Source organism: Callithrix jacchus, chromosome 15 (genome assembly GCF_049354715.1).
Source record: "Callithrix jacchus isolate 240 chromosome 15, calJac240_pri, whole genome shotgun sequence".
Lineage (NCBI taxonomy): Eukaryota > Metazoa > Chordata > Mammalia > Primates > Cebidae > Callithrix > Callithrix jacchus.
In genome coordinates this window covers 90,128,005-90,139,601 of record NC_133516.1, presented here as the reverse complement: position 1 = coordinate 90,139,601, position 11,597 = coordinate 90,128,005, and the positions used below count along the sequence as shown (strand labels likewise).

The 11,597-nt window shown below is 36.5% G+C and overlaps 1 long non-coding RNA gene across 1 annotated transcript; it reads right to left on the bottom strand.

Moving 5' to 3' along the window:
• Positions 1–512: 512 nt before the first annotated feature.
• LOC144579643 (uncharacterized) lies at positions 513–3,956 on the bottom strand. The gene is made up of 4 exons (XR_013527778.1): positions 3,626–3,956; positions 2,464–2,536; positions 1,319–1,323; positions 513–1,050 (listed from the first exon to the last, which is right to left on the bottom strand). It is a non-coding gene; the product is annotated as an uncharacterized LOC144579643 (long non-coding RNA).
• Between the last annotated feature and the right edge of the window lie 7,641 nt (positions 3,957–11,597).

The window sequence follows — 11,597 nt, the reverse complement described above, 5'->3', positions numbered from 1 at the left end:
GACCATCCTGGTCAACAAGGTGAAACCCTGTCTCTACTAAAAATACAAAAATTAGCTGGGCATGGTGGTGCACGCCTGCAGTCCCAGCTACTCGGGAGGCTGAGGCAGGAGAATTGCTTGAACCCAGGAGGTGGAGGTGGAGGTGAGCCGAGATCATGCCATTGCACTCCAGTCTGGGTAACAACAGCGAAACTCCGTATTATTATTATTATATTGAGTGAAAAAAAGAACTCTAAAAGAAGACATTTAGTGTGACTCTTCCGGTTATATAAAATTCTTCAGAAATGCAAACTATAGTCACAGAAGGCAAATGAATGGTTGCTTGAGAACAAGGAGAGGAGGCAGGGAGGGACAAGTGGAAAGTATTACAAAGGGGTAAAGGAAGCTTTTGCATGTGATCATGTGATTAATATGTTTTTTATCTTCATTGTAGGTAATGAATATGGTTGTTATCTTCATTGTGGTGAAGATTTTGGAAGTGTATACATATATCCAAGCATATTAAATTGTACACTTTGTGCAATTTATTGTATGTCAGTTATATTGCCATATAGTTTTCAAATCTTTAAATAAAATTAGGCATAAAAAAACGTATTGTAATTTGCCTTAGGTCACAGGTTTAGGTCATGGAGGAAGAGGACTTGTAATTAGCTCTCTGAAACTAAAGCCAGCAAGGAGGAAGAAAAGATAATTCTTAAAAATGATAGGTTTGCCAGTTAGAGAGGAGTCCTTGACTGAGGAGGTTGCCTACTGGTTAACTGAAAGTTAAGAATGTTCCCATAGGGGAGCCTTTTAGGGGAGTGTTACTAGTTTGGATGATTTAATGTGAGGGCCAGTCTTCCATTTTAACCAGTTTTCTTCGCAGGGTATCTAAAAACGTGATGACCTTGATTAATCAGAGAAAAACAAATTTGATTTCATATTTATTTTGAAACTGGCTTTCCTCAACTAGTGTATGGGTACTTAGAGAGTAAGTCCTCAAGGATTGTAAAATAAATAGGTACTTGCAATATCTTGAAACATTCTGAGACATGTCTTCACATTGTTTCCCTGTAAGTAAGGAAACTACCAGGGGAAAAAAAAACACAGCAGGATGATGATTCCTTTGACCAGGGCTTTTCAGCTGCAGCATTATTGACATTTAGAGCTGGATACTTTTGTTGTAAGCTACACCCTGTGCATTACAGGATGTTTAGCAGCAGCCCTCTTGTCCTCTAACCACTAAATGCCCAGAGCACAGTCCTCTTAGTTCTGACAACCAAAAATGTCTCCAGACATTGACCAAATGTCCCTTGGAGTACGAAACTGCCCGACTGACAACCACTACATCAGATTCACTGTCTTGTTTGATAAAAATTCAGACATTTTGAATAAGCAAACAGCTAATTTAGAGAAGAAAGGTTGATAGCATTACTATAAAAAGAGCTTCTGCAAGCTGGTTAAAATCTATGCTGCTAGAGACAGAACTATAAACAGATAATGACTTCTAATATTTCAAATTAGCTTGCCACTGGTAGTTTAAAAATTTACATTACTTCCAAGCTAGTTCCTCTTTGCTGCTTAGTGGGTTGGGCAAACATTCTCTAATTTTATTGCCTACCTTATACAGCATTTCAGCCCATAGTCTCAGCGGATCATCTCTCAGCCGATAAACATCTGGTAGCACTGAATCTTTCCTTAAGCTTCAAACAATAGTAGCCATTGGCTTCAAACAATGCCTATGGCCCATTATGAAGTGGCCAGTTGTAATAAATGTATTTTAAACATTAGTACAGAAAAAGGTTATCATGCTTGAAATCATCTTGTTTCCATTATCCAAATAAACCCAGGTTTGCATTAATTAAATGAGATGCCATTCTGATTTAAACTAGACAGCAAAAAATCCAGAACTAAAAGAAAAGCTCAGTGATATAATCAAGGTATTTGACTGAGTGGTGGTGGTAACATCTCATTTTGTGATTACAACTTTATATTTAAATGTAAAGATTTATTGTGTACATGTATATGTACATGTAAGCCACATTAAAACATTTGTGAGAGATGAAAAACGTCTAAATAATGAATAAATTAAGTAATTTGTGATCTTTTTTGTTAAAATGACAATAGGTAGAAATTCTAATCCTAAGAAAAAGAAACAATGCAAATGTTTGGAGAAGGCCTCTAAATCTGGATTCATCAATGTAATATTTGTATTCAAGGCCATTGATAAAAGACACATTGTATATGTGATCACTTCAGACCCTTCCACAATGCAGAGAAATGATCCATTTGCATGCTAATGTATGCTAAAGGATAAGTAATTCCTCCCCTTCTTCTTCTGCTAAATACTGGTTACAAAGCTTAGATTCAACGTCAAATAAATCTGAAAGCTGGTACTTGAAGTCACCAGGGAAGAGAAAAGCTTTATGCCTGTAGCTGGGTCCACAGACAAAGCCAAGGATTCAGTGAAGTACTGTGGCTTACATTCCAGCTGTGTAATCATCTCCCTCTGTGACCTCGGACAAATGATTATGCTTCCACATTCTTATTTCTTCATCTGTAAAAAATGACAAGAAAAGTTTGGATGGGGAGATCTCACTGTTCATACTCAAACTATAGATCAAATTGTTATAATTAAAACCATAACATAACCCAGTTCTACAAATCTATAGCAGATGCCATAATATTATATCATTTATCACTAAAAGTCTGCTTATATTCCATCTGATACAGGCACAAAGGTGATGTATTCTTTAACAGGCAAAATAAATCCCAGTAGAACATACTACTGGCATTGTTCTTTCCCTGCATTCAGCTCATTAAAAACAGAATGATCTTATGGGAACCTTAAAAAAATGACTGAATATACACAGTGAAGCACTTCTTAAGGGTACATAATTTTAATTTCATTTTTACTATTAGCCAAAATCCCAATTTTATTTTTAATATTAGCCTTGATCAAAAATGTGAAAAACAAAACCAAGAAAATGTACTTGGTTTAGTCCTTTAGTTTAATAAAAGCGAATTGTTTCTAGTCTTTGTTCTATGAATAACAAGGTATGTGACTTGGACAAATATGACTGATTTATAGAAAATAATATTATATATAATCATTATGTATTTATATTTAGGAGACTTTACAGTAACATTGAGGACAATTATAATATCTAGTAAAAAATGATCTAGAAGAGTTTTTGCATTTTTAATAACTTAGAAAATTGTTCACAGAATACTAAGTGAATATACAAAAAAAGAAGTAAAAATAATATGTATAGTATAATATCAACTATCAAAAAAATGCCAGGAGTAGTAGAAAAATCTACCAAAATGTTAGCAATAGTGTTCTTATTTATTGTGGTGAAACTGTAAATGATATTTTTCTCTTCTTACAACATTTCTCTTTATTATAATATTCTCTAACACCTGTATATTATTTTACAATCAGAAAATAATAAACTGTGAAAGAAAATATAACTCCCATACAAAGAGAACTTCAGTTTCCATCTGTTAATTTCTGTGAACAGTAGTACCCATTATTACTGAGAATGCTCAGATAATCTTACACACCAATGACATTTCAGAATCAAAGGATTAGTTATACCTCATGCCTTGCAAAAAAAAAAATTGATTTTCAGGTATTACTTACTTCCTCTGCTCATTATTGCAGCCAGAGACCAGGGTTGTCAGTGAATAAATAATTTCTTTACCTCAGACCAGGAAGCCTTCAATTCCAAGGGAAGAGATGCAATGGGAAGGAGTAACAGAGCTGGAGAATGCCTTATTGATGAAGCTACAAAATAGCTTTCTAAAGGATCAGAAGTCGTGCCTAGCAAATGCATCAGTAAATCTCTGTGGCTTCATTTTACCCAACCTTCTTCCTCAGGAAACCATCTACTTCACTCATAGAGGAGTCATAAGCAGTTAGTGTCAGCTCAGAAGCCGCCACAACTCTCCACATGCTCCCAAGAGCTTCTAGTGTCTTTCTGAAATATACACACACAGCTCTTTCTGGGTATATGGCTCATTTCTTCATTTACTCTGTACTTACTGAGAATCAAGTATGTGTCAAGCCCAGGAGACAAAAATATCTCCTAATTTAAAACACGTAAGCCAAGCATCTTGAGGTGCCTCAGAGTATTCTAGAAAAGGTTGCATTTTAGAGTAAGGTAGACAGGCTTGAGCCCCAACAGGAAAATAATATTTACGGTTGGACTTGGTTAATTTTCTTAGCCTTTCTGAACTTTAATATTCTACAATGGGGTTAGTCATGCTGATATTATCTTAAATATCTGGCACATAATTGTGATTATCAATAAATTTACCTTGTTGTTAGTAACATATTAATTAACAATTAAACATAAGAGAGGCATATTCTGGAAAAAAATCATTACTACTTTAGAAGCATACAGAAAAATAGAATAATCAATACATATAATTAGAGCAGTATGTCCCTGAGGAACTTTGATGGAGAATAGTCCATTAGTCCCTCAACAATTTGAAATAAACTGAAATCTCACTTAAAATGTTTTATCTATTTCTGACCAAAGCACTAATTTTAACATAGAAGCTCTTCAAGTAAGTTGCTAACTGTAAAGTATCCTATCAAAACCATCTCTTTCTGATTAACCCAAACTAAGGGAAAACGAGAGAAAAACATACTGTTAAATTTTGGCTAAAGCGAAAGTTAAATGGTTAAATGCTTCAGAAAAACGTAACCAACTCTTCTGGTTGGACCAGAGTCTTTGAGAAAACAAGTTAGAGAAAACAAGTCAGAAAAGTCACTTTGTATCTTCATTCATTATTTTCTAGGTATTGGAGATAAGGAAAGTGTTCCTGAATGAAAATAGAAGGGAAAAGTTATAAGCAAGAGTGCACAGGGTCAAATGTTGTTTTGTTTTGCTGAGAGGGAGGATATGTAGAGGAATCACATGGGAATGAGGCTGAGGGAAAGGTGGGATGGCATTTGGACAGGCTATAGATCCCATTGGTATTTAAGTCCTCATCATTTCATTTAAAATTTATAACATCTGCATGAACTAAGCATTTTGTAGATGAGGAAACCAATTCCCATTAAGGGATTTGGTCAAGGTCACACAGCAAGAAAGGGGAAGACAGGTTTGACACCCAATTTCCTGATTCCTAGGTCAGAGTTGACTGCCTGATTCCTAACAGACCCCTTAAAAATGCCTAAACTCAAAATTTGGACGACTGGAGTGAGAAAATGTGCTAATAATGGTTACATTGTTTTATAACCCTATAGCATAGCATGTAAAGTGACAAATTTATTCTGGCAGCATCCTTAGAACTCATGTAAACAATAGGTGTCAAGAAAGGATCATAAGGAAATGAGACAGAAATCACAGGTGGATACTAATTATTAAAAAATTACTTAGAAGGTAAGTAAATCATCAGGATTTTTCTTTCTGGAGAAATGATCTAATAGAGGAAAAACATGTCTGTCTTTTGTGGGATATCTTCCCACAATTTCGAAAGGATTGTTTTGCTTTTGACATATTTTCTCCCATGATATTCTTTAATCTTCAGATTAACTAAAATATGTGAAGTCCCTGTTTGCTGAGAACAAAAGAGAACTGTAACTGCTCATAGCCCTTCACCTGCTCTCTTCAAGTTGATAGGATTCACAGCAAGAAATAGCTGGCAAGACTTGAAAACCCCATCTGTATGTTCTTACATACGCAGTTTCAGAAGGGGCAGGCACTTACTCCTCCTGACCTCTATAACTTTCCTTTCCCCATATATAGAATTACTGGATCCCCATCTGCAAACTCCGTCCCTTATCCCCCATCTCTGAGACAAATTCTGACATTTGGCAGAAAAGATGTAAATCACGTTGATTCTCTATTCTAGCATTCATCATCCTGTGCCTCTTGCTCCCAGACAGGTCTTGAACTTGTATCCCAGTCTCTAACTGTGAGCAATTAAAAGACAGCAACTATATCTTATCTTATACCCCAGAACCTAATATATTGGTGGCATACACATAGTCAACAGATGTTTGCTGACTGACTGACTGGTGGAATGGAGCTTCTGCCTCGGTGAAACCCAGTTGCCACTCGCTTGGTAACTCAGTATCTGTTCAACTCTGTGTTTAAGTTCTTGCTTTGCTTACCTTCTTAGTAGTCTAGCTTTTCAGGGATGTAGGATCATGTCTTACACCTGGAAATGTACCTCACAGGATATGATTCCTTTTCATGAGCTCCTACTGATAAATGTTTGAAAATGATCGAATTTGCCTTGCTTCTTGAATCTCCAGGCATCATTTCTCCCCAGCTTCACCCCCGCCCTGACACAATGACTTGCTGTGAGGCTGCATCATGCTGGGTAGGTTGTGTTTGTTTAAGCTATCACATTGGCGAGTATAATACATACTACTAAATGTCTTCTGCTAATCTATTTTTCTGGTGGTACTTGGAACACTTGTTTTTATTAAAAGTAACCCACATCTTACCACAGACTTATTTCATTTATCTATAGAGCATATTACTACACAGATTATTTCAAGGTTCCATGAAGTGATCCATCAATTGCCAAAAAAAAGAGATGAGATAGGTAAAATAAATAAACATATTGACTCACACAGCATAATTAAGTCACTTTGAAATTCCTCATTGTCCTCAGCAAAATAGGATATGTATATTTGTGTGTGTTTGTGTGTCTGTGTGTGTATAGATTTGATTTTTGTTTGAGTAAGTTAAGCAACTGTCTCTGACCTCTGTTTTCTTTCTATTGAAACAATAGGTTTGTAAACACTACTGCAGGTTGAAAGTTTTCTTCTTAAGCTCCTGCTTCATCTTATTTCTCACAGAGTTGAACAACCTAACAGGCTGTAGCAAATCACACTCTGGAGAGCTACATTATTTTAATTTGTTATGATTCCATTTTAAGGCATCCGGAGACCCAAGAGTCTCATCCATGACCATTAAAACGTCATATCCAAGGCAACACCCCAACTAAAAACAACCTATGCCAGCTCGTGGTCTAAAAAGGAAAACCGCCGAGGCTTAGAAAAGATCCCTCAAATTTGGAAAAATCAGAGGAGTTTGTTGTCTTCACAAAATAATTGACATTGTCATCAGTTTTTCAAAATTATTTCTTAGCTACTAAGCAATGAACTGTTTAAGAGCATCATCACTTTCTAAGAGGAAGATGACTCACAGTTTCAAAGACAACTTGGTGCCAAGTTGAGGCAGAGTGGTGACTCCCTTTATTCTACCTCAATGCACTTCAACCTTAAACCAATTGTTTAAAGAATATGCTTAACTTTTCACATAGATTCACATTAGCAAAGGGATCATGAGGTCATGTTTGTCCATGTAACACCACATCCTGCCTCCAGTTATGGTCAGAGAATTCCTCAGAGGAAAGGGTGATGTTCATTTCATAATATTTTTTGTTAGCAATGAGATGAAACACTCAAGTGAAAGTATTTTCTTTTAACATTTCTTCACTACATGAGAAAATATGCTAAATTTAATGTTTAAGGACAAAAAGATATTAGGTCAATTTTCTTCAGTCTGACTTCTTGACTCCAAGATATAATTAGGTCACTAAATGTTAGAACTGAGTAATTTTAATAATGACTTTAATTTAAAGTTCAGAGGAAGTAAATTTTAAGTTATATGCAGTTATCGTAGGATATGATAATTATATTCAAATTGATCTCCATGGCTGATTTCTATAGAAAGTCATAAAAAGAATTGGGGAGAAGGAACGTAAGATCCCAGAAGCCTGACAACATATAAAACCCCAAGTCGAAAGGTCAAACCATGCACTTGACTCTCTCAAGTCACCTGCTTGGCCCTCTTCCAAGTGTATTTTACTTCCTTTCATTCTTGAGCTAACACTTTTAAATAAACGTTCACTCCTGCTCTAAGGAAATCATAAGAGGAAAAAGGTGAGTCCTATGAACTTAACGTCTGTGTCCCTCCACCAAAACTCATGTTGAACCTCAGCCCTGCAATGTGATGATATTTGGAGGTGACACCTTTAGATGAGGTCTTGAAGGTAAGGCCCACATGATGAGATTATTGTCCTTATAAGAAGAGAGAGGGACCAGAACTCACTCTCTCTCTGCCATGTTGAGGATGAAGAAAGAAGGCAACCATCTGCATGCTAGGAAGTGGTCCTCACCAGAACCCAGCCACTTGGGCACCCTGATCTCAGACATCCAGCCTCCAGAACTGTGAGAAATTGTTCTTGTTTCAGCCACTAGTCTATGGTATTTTGTTATGGCACCCCAGGCTGACTAAACCAATGGGTACAGTTCAGTATTCGATTGACTGCTTATGATTGCCATTAGCTTTCCTTCTGGAGTAGATTAGACCTTTTCCTCAGAGGTGGGGAAGGGAAAGAGCCCATTTTGTCCTTTGTCTGTGACTACCAAGTATCCATCCCTGGACTCAGTTTAGGGAAATATTCTAAAGCGCTTAGTTGTGGTTGCCTATGACCCACAACGCACAGGAACTAAACAACCACAATCAATAACGTTGGCCTCTGCACAGATTTTCCAACAGTATTATATTATTATATATCTTTAAATACCTCATATTGGTCATTCAGAACAGCAGGATTTTTTTTAAGTTCTGGGGTAGATGTGCGGGATGTGCAGGTTTGCTACATAGGTAGACAGGTGCCATGATGCTTTGCTGCACCTATCAACCTATCACTTAGGTATTAAGCCCAACATGCATTAGCTATTTTTACTAATATTCTCCCTCCCTCATCCCACCCTCCCAAAAGGTCCCAGTGCGTGTTGTTCCTCTCCCTGTGTCCACCTGTTCTCATTGTTCATCTCCCATTTATAAGTGAGATCAAACAGTGTTTGGTTTTCTGCTCCTGCATTAGTTTGAGGATAACCGCTTCAGCTCCATCGATGTCCCTGCAAAGAACATGATCTCCTTCCCTTTTATGGCTGCATAGTATTCCAAGGTGTATATGTACCAAATTTTCTTTTCCAGTCTATCATTGATGGGCATTTGGGTTGATTCCGTATCTTTGCTATTGTGAATAGTGCTGCAGTGAACATATGTGTGTATGCATCTTTGTAACAGAATGATTTCTGTTCCTTTGGGTATATAACCAGTAATGGGATTGCTGGGTCAAAGGGTATTTTTGGTTCTAGATATTTGAGGAATCACCACACCATCTTCCACAATGGTTGAACTAATTTACACTCGAACCATGTAAAATTGTTCCTATTTCTTGATACCCTCACCAGTATCTGTGATTTCTTGACATATTTCTTTTTTTTTTTATCTTGTTGCTTGAAAAATGATCTTGTTGCAGATTTCTTGACTTTTTTAGTGATTGCCATTCTGAGTGGCATGAGACAGTATCTCATTTGTGGTTTTAATTAGCATTTCTCTAATGATAGTGATGTTGAACTTTTATTCATATGTTTGTTGGGTGCACGAATGGTCTTCTTTCACGAAGTGTCTGTTCATGTGATTTGCCCACTTTTTATTGGGGTTGGGATTTTTATTCCTGTAAATTTGTTTAAGTTCCTTGTAGATTCTGAATATTAGACCCTTATCAAATGGATAGATTGCAAAAATTTTCTCCCACTCTGTAGGTTGCCTATTCTCTCTGATGATCATTTCTTTTGCTGTGCAGAGAAGCTCCTTAGTTTAATTAGATCCTATTTGTCGATTTTTGCTTTGGTTGCAATTGCTTTAGGCAACCTTTGCCCATGCCTGTGTCCTTAATGGTATTGCCTAGATTTTCTTCTAGGGTTTTTATAGTTTTGTGTTTTACCTGTAAGTCTTTAATCCATCTTGATGTAATTTTTGTATAAGGTGTAAGGAAGGGGTCCAGTTTCAATTTTCTGTATATGGCCAGCCAGTTCTTCAGAACCATTTATTAAATAGAAAATCCTTTCCCCATTGCTTGTTTTTAGCAGAATTTTTAAATTCTATTTAATGTGATAGATCCTTGGCCTTTGCCCTTAAAATTGAGTTAATGTGTACACTGGCTTGCTGTTTATAATTATGGAATCAGAGGTACCTCACTAACAAATAGTTAGTAGTCCAGTCCCTCTCCAAAGAAAATGGTTTAAAGTGCTGAACAAACAAATGGCACCAATATCTCTCAACTTCTACAGGAACAGAAAATGACTTGGCACCTAAAGGTTAATTCTCTAAAGACAGAGGCAAAAGGGGGGGTCAAGGACTTGATTTTTTCTGTATCCCACCCTTTTGTTTAATGTTCCAAAAGAAAAGCTTGTTACAACTGGGAGAACAAATTAGGATAAGAGATGATTAAAAGGCGGAACTTAAGTAGAATAATGGACTTTTGAGAAAATAATAAAAGCACTGGTTTAATTGGAGCAGAATAGCCATATGTATTGAAAGGGGGAATATAAATAGAAAAAATTTTAAAATCCTGCATAAGAATGATATAACAAAAGAGGGTGAGATTTATTCCTAATAATAGTTAAATTAGTATACTTTGCTGCATGCCATTTAGGTACTGCAATTTGAAATCCCCAGAATAGCCTGCAGAGGTAGATGCTATGGTTTGAATGTGTTTCCTACAAAATTCAGGTGTTGCCAATGTGACAATAGTAGAAGGTGGAGCTTGAACAGGTGCTTTAAGATTGGACCATGAAAAAAAATAACAAGAAAAAAGAACAAAAATAAAATAAAATAAAACAAACAAAACAAAAAAGATTGAACCATGAGGTCTCCTTCCTTGTGCATGGGAATAGGTGTCCTTATAAAAGGGTCTGACTTGGGGAGTTCATCCTTCTCTTACCTTCTGCCTTGACACCATGTGAGGACACAGCAAGAAGGCTCTCATCAAATGCCAGCACCTTGATCTTGGACTTCCCAGCTTCTAAAACTGTGAGAAATACATTTCTGTTCTTATCAGTTAACCAGTTCTTGACCAGATCTTGGGCAAGTTACAAAACTTCTTTGTGCCTCATCTTTCTTCATGGTAAAATGAAGATGTCAGTAATTTCTATACCAAGGGATTATTAAGAGGATTAAGTGGGCTGCTTTTGCTAAAGTGTTTAAAATGGTGACTAGTCCATAATAAGTATTAAAATGTTTTAGTTAATTAAATTGTAAAAATCCACATAGGTTAAAGCAAAAAAAGTTTAAAACTTCAGTATGAATTGACTACTTGTTGCTTTACAATCAATATTGACTTTATATATAGCCATATTTGCCCCCTGCTAATTTTTTCATCAGAAATTTGATATAAAAAAGGGTCAACCTCATCCTTAAAAAAACAATTTTTCTGTGAAAGAAATTAAATGTGACCCTTAGCACTCAGTCTTTGTATTTCCCTCAACAGCACTTACTTCATTGCTCCCTCTACTTTCAGCCTGGTTCTGCCTGTGTAGTGGTTCCCAGTACCTGCAGGCCTCCATCATCCTACAGATAAAAAATTCCAGTGAAAAAGATTCTTATTACCTACATGTACAACAAAGTTTCAGAACTAATTCTCATTGGCCTAAATTGGGTCACATGATAATCCTTGAACCAATCACTATGACCAGTGGATAGGATGTGCTGATTGGTCAGGCTTGCATCACACAGCCAAGGGGAAAGGAGAGTCTCCCAGCCATACCACATAAACTGTGAAAGAAAGAT